Consider the following 17,193-nt stretch of genomic DNA (forward strand, 5'->3'; position numbering starts at 1 on the left):
ACATGTGTTTACTGCATATTTAAACTCTGCTTTGAATTTCATCACTTTCATGTTTGACTTTTCCAGCGAGTCTTGGCTCTAACATCCTGAGATGTATTCAGTTCACCTGCTGCAGTTTCCTAGTGTCTCATTGCTCAATTGTCCAATAAACACACGCCACTTGGTGCAAACCCATAACAATGATATTACCCAGAACACACCTTGGGACATGTCAGTGACCAACTATGCAAATTAGAGCATAACGGAGTGTGAAAGAAGCCAGTCATGAAGCTGAACATTTTATTATCATATTTTGGGGAAAATTACATCGGTCTGTGCAAAATGTACTTTTGCCAAGTCGCAACATTACAGAGCACTGGATATAAGAATCTCACACATGCTGGGCAATGGTGAAGAAGAAAGTCATTGCAGCTACTTTTTAGCGTCAGTGTGTGTTTAGCATATTTAATGATCTGGGGAGATCCTGGAATTGCCGCCGCCCGGTCCCATGCCTGGCCCAAGACGCATTTTGCCCTGTGAGAAAGAGGGACAGACTTGAGTTGAAGTGGTTGAACTGTGTCTCCACAACAACAAACCTTCCATGATTTCAGGGACCTGTTCTCATCTCCAGAACCTTGACCAGGCTTCATCTCCCGCAAATCTTCCTCCTTCAAGTAAAATCAGTCAGAGCAACAAGAGAAATTATCATGAACGTTCTTGATGCAACTGACATTCTCACCTTCGTGAATGGAAGAGAAGAGCTCTGCTGAAGGCAGATGAAGGTGAGTACAACAGAGACAGCAGCAAGAACATGAAAGATCTTCATGTTTGTCTGATGGAGTGTTCCAGTGAGTGACGTCTTGGACTGGTGCAGTTTTATACCCAGAGAATCGGCTGTGTCATCACTCATTTGTCATAGATCAATAGTCTCTTGGTACAAATCCATGTAATTACTGATTTAATTTAGATAACAAAGCAGGCAAACTAGTTCATCCAGGACGCAACTAAAACTTTCACAAAAGCCCATGAAACTACAGAAATCCGTGTGCATCAGGACCCAAAGGCTGAGTGTCTTCTAGACTTGAAACATGTCCGAAGTCCACTCTGATAGACGAAAGCTGCAGTGCCTGTTGATGAGGATATGGTGTCATGACCCGTCACATCCAACCTGGTGAGCTACCACATCGAAATGTGAGGCCAGAAAACTGCCACGGTTTCAGGGACATCTTCTCATATTCAGAAGCTTGACTGATCTGCTCCAATTCTTCCATATAATCCAATATAATCAGAGCATCACACGAGGGAAATTATTATGAAACATTTTCGATGCGTCTCCATTTAACTGATGATCTCACCTGAGGGAGTGAAACAGCAGAGCTCTGCTGTTGGTCCCTGAAGGTGAGAACAATGACGACAGCAACAAAAACACAACAGGTCTCCATGTCTGAAGTTTTCCCAGTGAGTCTTGTGCCTGATGTCTTGAGACTAGGCTCAGGTTTATACCCAGAGAAGCAGCAGTCTGATCACCTGCTGCACTCTCCTGGATGGAAACTGGAAGCAGTTCCAGAACAATGTGAGCATTGAACAAGCTGCAGCCACTGGATCTGTCACATCGCCTAAAAACATAGAAGCAGACAAAGTCTGGACACTTCTGAGTCACAGTAGCAGATGGTGCATTTAGCCCACATACGTCCAGGTAGCTTACACTTCTCATATACCAAGTGGCCACTTGTGGGGACCCTGGCCTCCACCTTGGGGATCGTGCTTCTTGGGCTGCTTCTGCTTATAGTAGAATAATTACGCACTGCACCACCAGACTGGTTCAGCTCGGATGACGCCCAGCTTCACTTGTATCTTGTGGTATCCAACCTTTTTCCCGTCTTCTGGTTAGCAAGGCTTAACCCAGCTGCTCTTCTATCGACGAGCACCGGGTAAAACTGCAGGAAGCTGCTTGTAATGGAACCTATCCTCTGGTCATTCTGCTCCAGGTCCCCGAGGCGGAGTATCTTCTCGACTTAAAACCAGTCTCATTGTCGCATTTGGGCTCTGACAAACGTTTGATCAGGTCAGAATACTGGTGGGACCTTCTCTGTACTAAGCCGAAAAGGAATTGAACCAGAGTCTCCTGGTAAGGTGTGGAAGCCATGAGTTGCAGTTCAACATGTCATGATTCCGCTTTTATTTTGTCACGCGAGTCCTGTTTTGCCTTCTCCCTCCGTTCTTCCTGTTCCTGTGGCACATGGCTGGACCCAATCAACCACTGATCACCTGAATATAAAGACACCTGGACTCCAGCAACGTGGGCCAGATCGACTCCTATTGTTCCCTGTGATTCAAGTTCGTTTGATTCTGCCGGTTCGGTGACTCTTTCCGTTGGACTCTTATTCAGTTCCCTGTGGTACATTGGCTCTCATCGTTCGTTCTGTGCGCTATCTAGCTTATTTGGATCATGTTTATGGACTTCTGCCAGTTTGGTGACTCTGTTTGGACATTCAGACTTTGCTTTGTTTCTCCTGGTTTGGTGACATGTTCTGTTGTGGTTTTCTTGTTTAATGATTAAAATATTATTTTTGACTCGCTCCTGCCTCCTGTGTCTTTCACCACTGCTCTTGGGTCCCGCTCCACATCTTGACTCGTGACACAACAAAAAAAAACATCCTCTGCCTGGCTGCAGAAAAAAAAACCCTCCTTTTTTCTCTGTGCCATGGCAGAGCCCGAGGAATATACCGCTCATAGAGGGAGGAGAACACTGAAGTAGAAACTCCAGATCTCAAGACTACATCTCCATCATTTTCATGTTTGACATTTCCAGTGAGTCTTCGGTCTAACTTCCTCAGACAAGTTCAGTTTTATACCCAAACGAGCAGGTGTTTGATCATCTATTGCTGTTTCCTCGTAACTCATGACTGAATTGTCTTAGAAAAACATGCCACTTGGCGCAAACCCATAATAATGATATTACCCAGAACACACCTTTGGACATGTCAGCAGCCAATTATACAAATTAGAGCACAACGGAGTGTGAAAGAAGCCAGTCATGAAGCCAAAAATTTTATTTCATATTTTGGGGAAAATGACATCTGTCGGGACAAAATGTAGTTTTGCCAAGTCATTACATTACTGGTCAGGAGCACTCGATATAAGCATCACACACATGCTGGGCAATGGTGAAGAAGAAAGTCAATGCAGCTACTTTCAAGCGACTGTGTGTTGAGCATATTTATTGATTTGGGAAGATCATGTAGATGCCTCCAGAGCAACCGCCCCGTCCAAAGCCTTTCCTAGCAACCATTTTGCCCTGTGAGAAAGAGGGACAGACTTGAGTTGAAGTGGTTGAACTGTATGTCTCCACACGAACAAACCTTCCATGATTTCAGGGACTTGTTCTCATCTCCAGAACCTTGAATGGGCTTCATCTGCCCCAAATCTTCCTCCTTCAAATAAAATCAGTCAGAGCAACAAGAGAAATTATCATCAACGTTTTCGATACCACTGACATTCTCACCTTCATGAGTGGAAGAGAAGAGCTCTGCTGAAGGCAGATGAAGGTGAGTACGACAGCGACAGCAGCAAGAACATGAAAGATCTTCATGTTTGTCTGATGGAGTGTTCCAGTGAGTGACGTCTTGGACTGGTGCAGTTTTATACCCAGAGAATCGGCTGTGTCATCACTCATTTGTCATAGATCAATAGTCTCTTGGTACAAATCCATGTGATTATTGTTTTCATTTAGATCATGAAGCAGGCAAACTAGTTCATATATAAATTATTTTCACAAAGTATATCTATCCTGTTTTCGCACTGCAGTTCACCTGTTTCACTGCAAACATATATACAGGACACCTATATACAAACACCAAGCATACAGGCATTTTTTCATGATTTGCCAACACGACAGAGACAGCAGTGAACACAAAATTGACTTACAAGTCGAGTAGAAACATCGCCACTTCAGGATCAGATGAAAAGCCTTTGGTAGCTCTCAGTTCTCTCCAGGCTGTGAATGCATCTATGTTGACTCTTGTCAGAGATCTTGCTCTGTGGGTTTCAAGCTTTCTCGTCTCGGACTCCTCACAATGAACTCTTGCTTCCGCCACGGTGTAAATTGAAATCAGCTCGCTGCCCGAGGTACACACACACTGCAGGAAGCAAAACTGCAGTCTTCTTAGTTAGCAAAGCAATATGACCGTGGGGTCATAACACAGGTCAGAATACTGGCGGGACCTTCTCTTTTCTAAGCCGATCAGGATTTGAACCAGCGTCTCCTGGTAATGTGTGGAAGCCAGGTGTATCAGTTCAACAAAAACCCTTTGGACAGAGAAGCCTCTCACCAGACTATTTGGCAGGAAGAAGTGATCCGCATCTGGGAAACAAAAAATAACCAAGGCCAGCAAAGCCAATTAGTGTCTTCAACAAACATTAGCACAAGGCAGGCAGCCATGACACAGGTGTGTCAACCTCCATATCCCTGAGCAATACAACAAAACATCCTCTTCCTGGCTGCAGAAAAATCCTCCTGCTGGTGCTGTATATGCCACACAGCTACATGTGACTGGCACAGGCAGTGACAAGAACTTACTGTACACATCTGCTCTTCTTCAAATGGAAGGAGATGCATGGGCACAAGCCTCTTTAGTATGAAACGTCACTACATTGTCTTTTCTCTGTTCCCGGGCAGAGTCTGAGGAATATGCTGCTGACAGAGGGCTGAGCACACTTAAGCAGAAACTCCAGTTCTCAAGAGTACAACTGTTTACTGCAAGAACATGAAAGATCTTCATGTTTGTCTGATGGAGTGTTCCAGTGAGTGACGTCTTGGACTGGTGCAGTTTTATACCCAGAGAATCGGCTTTGTCATCACTCATTTGTCATAGATCAATAGTCTCTTGGTGCAAATCCATGTAAATATTGTTTTCATTTAGATAATGAAGCAGGCAAACTAGTTCATCCGGATGGCAACTGAAACTTTGTCAAAAGCCCATGAAACTACAGAGGTCCACATGCATCTGGACCCAAAGGCTGAGTGTCTTCTTGACTTAAAACATGTCCCAATTCCACTCCCGTAGGCGAAAACTGCCGTGTAGTGTAATGGCCCGTCACAGATAACATGGTGAAGTATCACATCGAAATGTGAGGCCAGAAAACTGGCAGGGACCTTCTCTATACTATGCTGATCAGGAGTCGTACCAAGGTCTCCCACTTCAGGAGGTGAGCAAACCACCAGCTAAGTTCAGAAGCCATGAGGGACACAGCTCAACAAAAAGACATGTGGACAGAGACACCTTCAGCAGGGGGAAGTGATCTGCATATATCTGGGAAAGAAAAAATGAGTCATGAGGCAATGAGTCTCTTCAAAAAATAGTCCACACAGTTGATGACGACAAGACTGACAGGAGGGTTGGGAGCCAGAAAGCAGCGGGTGACCAACTTAGCATATTAGAATGTGTGAGAGAAGCAAACCCTTGAGCTCCAGCGTTGGTCTTTCTTTAATTATTACTTCCTGCATCGATTGAAAGTCCAGTTTAGAAAATTGTTTGAGTTTCGATATGGAATACTCTATTTTGGAAGTATGGCCAAATTAGACTGTTGTTTGTTGTCACTTTTTCTGTTGTCACGAGAAGAATTCCTGGGATCACAAATGCCCCTACCATGAGGCAGGAGAACTGCGTGCCTCACTTTGTGGCTTTCCGCGGCCGTTTTATGATCGCTCACCACAAGGAACTAGTGACACACACACAGTTGTTGACAACTCGACTTACCAGATCCGTCCCCCGCACAGGTTTAACTGGAGGAAGGAGAAAATGGCCAAACCTACCACGCGATCTGCTACTTTCTGCAACTGCTACTGGAGGCTGCCCAAGATGGCAGACTGCTCCTTTAAAAGCACCAGAACTAGCGGTCTGAGACAATGGAGACGTAACTTCTGCCAGGAGAACGTGCCAAATCGCAGGAGCCACAACATTAAACTGCACAGGTGAAGATGAAACAGTGGAACCACATGAAACTTCGTCCAATCAATGAAACAGTATGTTCAACAGTACACAAATCACCAGACCGACCAGAATATTTCTTAGTCTTTTTATTGAAACAGAAGTCAGTTGAGGGAGCTGGATATCTGACGGGCCCCAGCCTGGCACGATCAGGGTCTCTCGCCTCCGTCTCCTCTCTCCGTGGGGCACCGCTTCCACCTGGTCTCGGCTCCCTCTGTTGTTGCTTATTGGTCCTCAGCTCTTCCCGTCTCCGGTCCTCTCTCCTCTCCTCCCGACATGAACCTCTCCGATCCTCCCTGCCTCCTCTCCATGCCCACATGCAGCATGCCAGAGAGCGACCCCACCGTCTCCCTGGAGCTCTCGAGTATCTTCACATGCTCGTTCACGAGTCTTTGCCAACGCTGTCACTTGGTTTGTCCACCAGAGCATATGTATAACCCAAGTGCTTATCTGGCAGTACCTGCTTCCGCGTTGCACACAGGGAAGTAGTCGGCACCAGACCCAGCGCTAGCGAGTCGCCTAACGGAGAAAGACTTCCTCTAGTCGACTCCCTCCACCTTAGCATCCAGCTCGTATGCATCACCCGGGGTCTTGAAAATAGTCTGGGCCTCCAGGTCCTTCTTGAGGTGCCTCATCGTGTTCGAAGGCCTCCTCTTTGGTCTCGTCTTTAGCTCGTGCATTGAGCAAGACACATCGTCCTCTTCAGGGGGTTCGGAATCCTGCAGTGGGGGGCAATCCCGAACGCTCCATCACCGCCGCAAAGAGCTCCGGCATGTCATCCATCGGGAAACGTCTCGACGGAGGAGCAGCCTTGGACTGAGACGACTCGGGTTCCGTCGGCTTGACCTGCCCGACCAGGCCGGCGAACCAAGCACGGAGTGCCTGCTTTTTTCGCTGCTCTTCCACGGGGAGGTCGACACACGCAGCCCCCTTTCTGACACGTGCTGCACCCCCAGCTGAAGCAGCGCTAATGGGAATCTTCTTCCTTCAAAAACACTTCCATCGCACCTGAGGGTGATAATCCATACAATAACATTCCGGCAGCGTTCCTATATATTTAAAGCCAGCCATGACCTCACGAAAGTGCAAACTTGACGGGTGCCCGGGATCAAAACCGGTAGCCTTGAGGCGGAGAGAGGGAGACCTGACCATGCAAAAGCATCACTTAAATAGCCACAGCGTCCCCTGGTGATTGGTTGGCTACTGCCACTAAAGGCAGCAGGCGCATGAACCACCTGTCCATCTGCTACAATATGAATCTGGGGACTCTCAGTAGACACCACAGATGACACATACAGAAACCAGGACCAGACAAGACATGACTGGACTGTTTGTCATGGCCCCTCCCGCCATGCTTTTATTTTGTCAGCTACTTCCTGTTCCTGTGTGTGTGTGTCTTTCTGTCTTGACAGTGTCGGGCGCGATCGGCTGCTGCAATCATTCTCTCACTGATGAACCTCCACCTCTTAAGGAGAAGCTGGAGGATGATGCAGCGCCAGATCGTGAATGTTTTTACACCGTGGTATGCTTCTGGACTCCTGAATGTTTTTGGACTTTTACTTCCCCGTTGTTACTTCCTCGTTTGCCCTGTTTTTTGCCTTTGCTACTGAGAGTTTTCGTAAGATTATTCTAATTTATGTTCTCTTGTTTCTTAGTTCCTCGCCACTCGTGCCCGACCTGTTGTGTGTTTCTGGACTCTTTTGATTGCTCCCTGGACTACGCTTAGCTTGCTCCATTGGACTCTCCCTTACTTATTTATTTGGACTTCGGCTGTGTCCCATTTGTGTTGACTCTGACGTTTGTGGAATAAACTCTATTTGTGGACATATTGGTATCTGCCTTTCTGTACTTCCTGCACTTGGGTTCCCTTCATTGTCTGAGCCGTCACACTGTTTATTTATAAAGAAATGTCTTCTCCAGCATTGATTGGAACCCTGTGCAGAAGGTGGTCCAACTCTGTAGCGTCATCACTCAATAGCTACAGATGTGACTTTGGACCTTCCTGGACCATCACAAGTAAAGAGACTTTAAAGGGGCTTTGTTTGCCCACCTTCCTTCAGGATAGGCAGACAAATCCAGATGATCTGGTCAGAATACTGGTGGGATCTTCTCCATACGAAGCCGACCAGGAATTGAATCAGAGTCTCCTGGTAATGTGTGGAAGCCATCCGGGAAATAAAAAATAACCAAGGCCAGCAAGGGTAATGACTGTCTTTATAACGTACGAATGAGGCCATGACACAAGGTGACACAGGTCTGTCCATGCCCCTGAGCAATACAACAAAACATCCTCTTCCTGGCTGCAGAAAAATCCTCCTGCTGGTGCTCTGTATGCCACACAGCTACATGTGACTGGCACAGGCAGTGACAAGAACTTACTGTACACATCTGCTCTTCTTCAAATGGAGAGAGATGCATGGACACAAGTATCTTTAGTATGAAACGTCACTGCTGGACGAGGACTACATTGTCTTTTCTCTGTGCCCGGGCAGAGTCTGAGGAATATGCTGCTGACAGATGGTGGAGCACACTTAAGCAGAAACTCCAGTTCTCAAGAGTGCAACTGTTTACTGCAAATTTAAACTCTGCTTTGAAGTCCATCACTTTCATGTTTGACTTTTCCATTGAGTCTTGGGTCTAACATCCTGAGACCTGCTCAATTTTATACCCAGAGAAGCAGACACCTGTTCACCTGCTTTAGTGTCTTCATACATCATTGCTCAATTATACAACAAAAACATGCCACGGGGTAGAAACCCATATCAGTGATGTTACCGATAACACACCCTGGGACATGTATTCAGTCATGAAGCTGAACGCTTTATTGAATATTGAGATAAAAACTTCCATCAATCGAGACAACAAGTAGTTTTTCCAAATCATTACATTACTGGTCAGGAGCACTCAATATAAGCATCGCACACATGCTGGGCAATGGTGAAGAAGAAAGTCATTGCAGCTATAATGTAGCGTCAGTGTGTGTTTAGCATATTTATTTATTTGGGAAGATCATGTGTAAAGCCTCCAGAGAGACCGCTACGTGTGAAGCTTGTCCGAAGAACAAATTTGCGCTGTGATAAAGAGGGACAGACTTCAGTTGAAGTGGTTGAAATGTATGTCTCCACAAGAACAAACCTTCCATGATTTCAGGGACGTGTTCTCATCTCCAGAACCTCGACTGGGCTTCATCTGCCCCAAATCTTCCTCCTTCAAATAAAATCAGGAGATATATTATCATCAAGGTTTTCGATGCAACTGACATTCTCACCTTCATGAGTGGAAGAGAAGAGCTCTGCTGAAGGCAGATGAAGGTGAGTACAACAGCGACAGCAGCAAGAACATGAAAGATCTTCATGTTTGTCTGATGGAGTGTTCCAGTGAGTGACGTCTTGGACTGGTGCAGTTTTATACCCAGAGAATCAGCTGTGTCATCACTCATTTGTCATAGATCAATAGTCTCTTGGTACAAATCCATGTAACAACCGTTTTCATTTCGATAATGAAGCAGGTAAACTAGTTCACCCAGCCTGCAACTAAAACTTTTTTAAAAGCCGATGAAACTATGGAAGTCTGCGGGCATCAGGGTCCAAAGGCTGAGTGTCTTCTAGACTTAAAACATGAATGGATGACAGTGTTAGTCACAGCTGTGGTGTGGTGTCATGGCGTTTCCATACAACCTGATGAGCTGGTAACACATCCTCACTCATATATTGACGTTGAATAAGTTGCCTTTTGCATCTCATGTTGAGAAAACAGGCAGTCTTCAGTGTTGCATGTTGGCACATTGACAGTGCATTTGGATAGGGCACTGAGCAACGCAAAAATACCTCCATCCAATCTAACAAGGGAATAGAAACAGGCTCTGACAGCACTCCAGAAGGACAGAAATGTCACTATCCTACCTGCAGACAAAAGCAGATGCACGGTGGTTATGACCACAATTGACTCTCACAGTAAGATGGAAAGGCTGTTAAACGACAAAGACACATATGAACCCGTAAAAAGGCATCCCACCAACTCATAGAAGAAGATGGCGATTGACTGTCTGCAAAGACTTGAGAAGTCCAAATCTTTGGACCGTTTCCTTTACGACCGCTTACACCCAGGGGAAGACATCCAGTGCATTTATGGTCTCCCTAAGGTCCACAAGGCAGGAGCGCCTTTAAGACCTCTTGTCAGCAGCATTAACACAATCTAATCTAAAATGGATGAAGTGGAACCCTTCACACAACACATCAACTTGGTAGAAAAATTCTTAAAATTCACCCGAGAAGATGTGGAAAACGACAGACTACGTTTTCTGGACTGTGCTGTTAACATTGAAGCAGACATAAGCCTCAACATCGAGGTGTACAGCAACCCAACATACACCGACCAAAACCTCCCGTTTGACTCTTATAACCCACTACAACAAAAACCTAGGGGGAGAGAGACGGAGCAGAATCACATCAGAAATGCCCTTCAAAAATGTGGCTACCCCAACTGGGCATTTACCGAAACATCAAAAGGGAACACAAAGGACAAGGAAAACAATGTCCAGCGCCGTAACGGCATCATTAGGTCATCATAAGACAGAAACTCGTCCACCCCAAGGACAAAACGCCTCACCACAAAAGAAGTAATGTGGTTTAAGCAGTCCAGTGCAGCCACGAGTCCCAGACCTTTACATTGGAGAAACTAAACAACCTCTCCACAAACAAATGGCCAAACACAGGAGAGCCAACTCCTCTGGTCCAGACTCAGCAGTCCATTTAGATCCAGAAGACAAGAAACACGCTTTTGAAGAAAGCAATGTCTGCATTTTGGCGAAAGAAGACCGGTGGTTTGAAAGAGGAGTGAAAGAGACCAATTTTTGTCAAAGTGGAAAAACCCTCTCTAAACAGAGGTGGAGGACTGAGACACCATCTTTCATCCTCATACAATGCTGTCCTAAACGCCCTCCCCAGGCAGATTTAGCCATTGATCTAGACAGGTCCTTCACACCTGTTCAGTGTGGTATCAACATCTGAATAGTCCCAATTGCCACCTGGGCTACATTCAGCACTTGCATTAATGGACCATCAATACCCATCCTCAATGGGTGGGGACCCATAAGCACATCTCCATTAGCATAATGCTGACTCTTGTCACCCATCACACGGGACTGGTTCCACCCCTGTCCATTCACACGTTTGCCCTCAACTGGCCCAATATGAGCCTGAGCTCCAACCCAGCTCATCAGAACTGAAGAAGCCTGCTGGATAGGAGGCGAAACGTTTTCTTTCCCAGTAACTTATTAGTCAGTTATCCAACAACTTCACTGTCCAAACCCATATCATTGATATTACCCAGAATGCACCTTGGGACATGTCAACGACCAACTATGCAAAATAAGTATGTAATGGAGTGTGAAAGAAGCCAGTGATGAAGCCGAACATTTTATTGAATATTTTAATAAGAACTTCCATCTGTCTGGACAAAATGTAGTTTTGCCAAGTCAGTACACTACTGGACAAAAGCGCTTGAATTAAGCATCGCACACATGCTGGGCAATGGTGAAGAACAAGGTCATTGCAGCTACTTTGTAGCTTCAGTGTGTGTTGAGCATATTTAATGATCTCGGAAGATCATGGAGAGGCCACCGCCCCGTCCCATGCCTGGCCCAGGAACCATTTTGCCCTGTGAGAAAGAGGGACAGACTTGAGTTGAAGTGCTTGAACTGTATGTCTCCACAAGAACAAACCTTCCATGATTTCAGGGACGTGTTCTCATCTCCAGAACCTTGACTGGGCTTCATCTGCCCCAAATCTTCCTCCTTCAAATAAAATCAGTCAGAGCAACAAGAGAAATTATCATCAACGTTCGATGCAACTGACATTCTCACCTTCATGAGTGGAAGAGAAGAGCTCTGCTGAAGGCAGATGAAGGTGAGTACAACAGCGACAGCAGCAAGAACATGAAAGATCTTCATGTTTGTCTGATGGAGTGTTCCAGTGAGTGACGTCTTGGACTGGTGCAGTTTTATACCCAGAGAATCGGCTGTGTCATCACTCATTTGTCATAGATCAATAGTCTCTTGGTACAAATCCATGTAATTACTGTTTTCATTTAGATAATGAAGCAGGCAAACTAGTTCATCCAGCTGGCAACTAAAACTTTCCGTCCACTTGCATCAGGACCCAAAGGCTGAGTGTCTTCTTGACTTAAAACAACGCTACAGGAGCTGAGCCATGAGGGTCCCACTTAAAAAAAATAAATAAATAAATAAATAAAGACCTGTTGACAGAGATGGGGCAGGAGGAAGTGATCTTCTTCTGGGAAAGAAAAATAACCAAGGCCAGCAAGGGCAATTAGTGTCTTCGACAAACATTAGCACAAGGCAGGCAGCCATGACACAGGTGTGTCAACCTCCATGTCCCTGAGCAATAGAACAAAACATCCTCTTCCTGGCTGCAGAAAAACCCTCCTGCTGGTGCTCTGTATGCCACACAGCTACATGTGACTGGCACAGGCAGTGACAAGAACTTACTGTACACATCTGCTGTTCTTCAAATGGAAGAAGACGCATGGGCACAAACATCTTTAGTCATGAAGAGGCACATCCTGCACATGCTGTTACTAACAACGACTCAGCACTACTGGACAGTATAAAGGGCGCACACATTCTGTGCAATGGTCAAGAAGAAAGTTATTGCATCGGTACATTGTAGCATCACCAAGTGTGTATTTTAGGACCGTCCGCCACTTGAGGGTCTGGGCACTGGGACAGCAGCTCCCCCTGGAGCCCTTCCTCAGCATCTCCTGTGTCACAGAGGAGCAGACTTCAGTGACAGCGCTTGTATTCTCTTTTTCTCTATCATTGGGTTCTTAACCTTTTTTATCTCAGGGCCCACCTTTCGCAGAACAAATGGGCCTGGGTCCCTTTCAATAGAACTGATTCATTACTCTGGATTTCATTTGTGATCAACAATCATATTTTATCGACTTACACGGACACAAACCAAAACCTTGTGAAATGACATGAAACCATGTGATCATCACAAAGATATTTATTTGTCATTGAAAAGACCCACGAACAGCAGAACCAGGTGCAAGTCATATTCATCAAATTTACTAAAGAAAAAAAATGCACTTGATGCAAACTGTTGGGAAAATTGGGATAACGGAATAAAATTCTAAATAAAATATATATCATTGAGCCATGTCTAAATAAATAAAAATAATATATTTAATTTAAACTCCAAAGAAGATACAAGTAAAGTGTAAATGAAAGTATGGCCAGTTTTTACTCTTGGCGGGGGGCAACATCACAGATGCCTGTGTGCACCGGGACCCAAAAGCTGAGTGTCTTCCCTACTTCAAGCCTGAATGGATGTGTGAAGTGTCTGTGTCCGAACTGGCCTCCGATAGGCGAAAGCTGCAGTGCGGTGTAATGGCCCATCACAGACTGGCCCCGAGACGTCGTAAACAAAAGCTCCGGGTCATCGTGTAAGAAGACCTCGTCCCAGACCAAGACCAAGTCCCAGGGCTTCATCTTGGGCCACATTCCCTGGCCCTTGGACTGAAACGACTCGGGTTCCGTCGGCTTGACCTCCTCGACCAGGTCGTCGAACCAAGCACGGAGCGCCTCCCTTTTTCACCGCTCTTCCACGGGCAGGTTGACACACGCAGCACAAGTGTCAAACTCCAACACGTGCAGCGCCCACAAACAGCTGAAGCAGTGCGAATGGGAATCTCCTTCCTCCAAAAACAATTGGCCCATCATGCAAGTAGCTTCCATCAAACCTGAGGGTGATAATGCACACAGACAAAAATTCAACAGAATGAGTGACAAAAGGAGATGAATGGCTCTGAACAGGGGGCTTTATCGGGAGAGGTGGAGCCTATCTGGGCAGATAGTTCAGCCAATCAACTCGGAGTGGTTAAACCAGTAGCGAAGCCCGTTTGAGGGCGGAGCACGTATGACGTAGAACAGAACGACACCAAATGGTACATAACAAAACGGTGCAAAACAGCAGCGGTTCTTCCCGTCTGGTGATGCGCATTCACCGCTCCAACGAGATACATCTAAACCAGTGGGGCTATGGTCAGTCCAAGTGCTGCCTCACTCCATAGTTCGTCACTTACCAGACATGGGCACACGACGATGCACCTGCCCAAATGCAGGGCGGTAGAGGAAGCAGCGCAGCTACCGGCAACGTATCGATATATTTAAAACCACCCATGAGCTCGCGAAAGTGCAAACCAGAATCAGGGTGGAGAACGACAGCTTAGCATCCATACATGCGACAGCGATCACACCTGCATCACCACGATCAAATTTAATAAACTGGCGGTCCAAAACCCTCAGCCACTTGTCTGCGCAGACAGATATCCTACTTGTGTCCCGGACTCAAAACCGGCAGTCCGGAAACAGAGAGAGAGAGACGTGCCGGGACCAAAGTGTGACTTAAATAGCCACAGCACAGATGTTTATCCACCGTCTTTCAGGATAGGAAGACAAATCCAGACGATCAGGTCAGAATACTGGTGGGACCTTCTCCATACTAAGCCAACCAGGAGTTTGAACCAGAGTCTCCTGGTAATGTGTGGAGGCCTTTGTAGTGAAAGTGAAGGATTGTTTGGTCACGGACGCCTGCATCTGTGATGTGGATCTTATGAAAAATAATATCACCTGGAAAGTTTGGGGCACCACCTGAAATATAGTTTTCAGGAGACTATTAAGCTCTCTTGATTAACACTTAATTAATTAATTAACCGTGGTAACCTAATTAATTATTAGTGTAATCAATCCATTTATCTGAAGTCACTACTTTAGTCGTGATGTAACGTCCTTTGTTGATCAGAGGCTCTTAGATTGATTATAATACACTCCAATGTAACGTGATCAAGACCAACGTAATTTTGTAAATTTATTTAAGAATTAAAGAACAGAAAGAAACAACAAAGATGCAAAAGTAGAATGAGATGATCCCGACAATATTGCAATGGAAACGCAAACCAGTTATGAAGCAATGTCAATGGCGTATCAGACACGTGTGTAACTGATGGGAAAGTTCAGACGTTCTGTCAACCTCAGGCAAGTAATGATATGACTAAACCCCAACACACCACTCTGTGCAGAGATGACGAGCATCGGCTTACTTTGGCGCTGAGTGGAGGGATGAATGGGATGGATGGATGGATGAGAGGGTGATGAGTAGATGCTGGAGGTCGGTCAGAAGATGAGGGAGGAGGCAGGCGGCTTTGGAGGGAGGCGTCCTGGTTCTCAGCGTGGTGGCTTGGAGGTGATGAGGACCCGCGGCTTCAGGTGTGGATGGCACTCTCGGACCGTCGAGGATCTTTCGACGCAGACGGGGTGATCGTAGAAGCAGCAGTCAGATCACCTGCTGCACTCTCCTGGATGAAAACAGGAAGCAGTTCCAGAACCTTGTGAGCATTGAACAAGCTGCAGCCACTGGATCTGTCACATCGCCTGAAGACATAGAAGCAGACACAGTCTGGACACTTCTGAGTCACAGCTGTAGATGGTGCACTTAGCGCAGGTACATCCAGGTAGCTTACACATCTCATATACATAACTCATATCAATGATATTACCCACAATGCACCTTGGGACATGTCAGCGACCAACCATGCAAATTAGAGCATAAAGGATTGTGAACGACGCCAGTCATGAAGCTGAACATTTTATTATAATAATTTGAGTAAAATTACATCAGTCTGGACAAAATGTAGTTTTGCCAAGACATAACATTTCTGGACAGAAATGTTTGGCATAAGCATCACACACATGCTGGGCAATGGTGAAGAAGAAAGTCATTGCAGATACTTTGTAGCGTCAGTGTGTGTGTAGCATATTTCATGATTTGGGCAGATCAAGAGTTTCAATGCCAACGCCTCACCTGCGCCCTCCCCCAGGCATCGGCATGGCCTGTGTGAGACAGAGACAGACTTGAGTTGATGTTCCTGAACCCTGCCTCCATTCGAACAAATCTTCCATGATTTCAGAGACGTGTTCTCATCTCCAAAACCACGACTGGGCATCATCTCCATAAGTCTCCTGGTACAAATCCATGTAAATATTGTTTTCATTTAGATAATGAAGCAGGCAAACTAGTTAATCCGACTGGCAACTAAAACTTTGTCAAAAGCCGATGAAACTACGGAGGTCCACATGCATAGGGACCCAAAGGCTGAGTGTTTTCTTGACTTAAAACGTGTCCCAACTCTGCCCCCATATGCGAAAGCTGCAGTGCGGTGTAATGGCCAATCGTATACAACCTGGTGAGGCACCATATCAAAATGTGAGGCCAGAAAACAGGCGGGTACCTTCTCTACACCTTGCTGACCAGGAGTCGTACCAAGGTCTCCCACTTCAGGAGGTGAGCAAACCACCAGCTAATTTCAGAAGCCATGAGGGAACAAAACCTGTGGACAAAGACACCTTTGGCAGTGGGAAGTGATCTGCATATAACTTTTTAGTTATAGATCTGTCAGTTTACCCCACGTATGTGCGAGTGTGATTAGCCGCCGCCACAGAGCGCTTTCAGTTTAGTGCCACCACCACGTTGAGCCTAACTCTTAGTGTGTGCTTTCTGTTCTCCCATTTATACAGTAAGTCGTTTCGATTGTTTTCCACCCTGTTCCCTGTGTCTTATTCCCGATACGCGTTTTGGTTCCGGGCGTCCTTAGTTTCTAGTTATTTGTCTGTATTTATTTGTTCGTTCCAACGAATAAATCTTTATAATTTAACCTCGTCTCCCGTGCCTTCTGCCGACCAACACTTCCTGCACTTGGGTCCATCAGCCGTCAATTATGACCTGCTCAGTTTTATACCCAGAGAAGCAGACACCTGTTCACCTGCTTTAGTTTCTTCTGAAATCATTGCTCAATTATACAACAAAAACATGCCACTAGGTAGAAACCCATATCAGTGATGTTATCCATAGCACACCTTATGAGATGTCAGTGACCAACTATACAAATTAGAGCATCACGGAGTGTAAAAGCAGTCAATCATGAGGCCGAGCACTTTATTGAATATTTTGATGAAAATTTCCATCAATCTAGACAATATGTAGTTTTTCCCAAATCACCACATGACTGGTCAGGAGCACTCAATATAAGCATCGCACACATGCTGGACATTGATGAAGAAGAAAGTCATTGCAGCTACAATGTAGCGTCAGTGTGTCTGTGAAGCATATTTATTTTTTACAGGAGATAATTTGGAAGCCGTGAC

General features: G+C 45.7%; 2 long non-coding RNA genes across 2 annotated transcripts; both read right to left on the reverse strand.

The window, feature by feature from the left end:
- Window positions 1–277: 277 nt before the first annotated feature.
- On the reverse strand, window positions 278–825 carry LOC128768714 (uncharacterized). The gene is made up of 3 exons (XR_008416267.1): window positions 719–825; window positions 576–647; window positions 278–513 (listed from the first exon to the last, which is right to left on the reverse strand). It is a non-coding gene; the product is annotated as an uncharacterized LOC128768714 (long non-coding RNA).
- Window positions 826–11,465: 10,640 nt separating this feature from the next.
- Window positions 11,466–11,935, reverse strand: LOC128768864 (uncharacterized). Its single transcript, XR_008416291.1, has 3 exons — window positions 11,833–11,935; window positions 11,692–11,763; window positions 11,466–11,627 (listed from the first exon to the last, which is right to left on the reverse strand). It is a non-coding gene; the product is annotated as an uncharacterized LOC128768864 (long non-coding RNA).
- Between the last annotated feature and the right edge of the window lie 5,258 nt (window positions 11,936–17,193).

This window comes from Synchiropus splendidus, chromosome 12, assembly GCF_027744825.2.
Source record: "Synchiropus splendidus isolate RoL2022-P1 chromosome 12, RoL_Sspl_1.0, whole genome shotgun sequence".
Lineage (NCBI taxonomy): Eukaryota > Metazoa > Chordata > Actinopteri > Syngnathiformes > Callionymidae > Synchiropus > Synchiropus splendidus.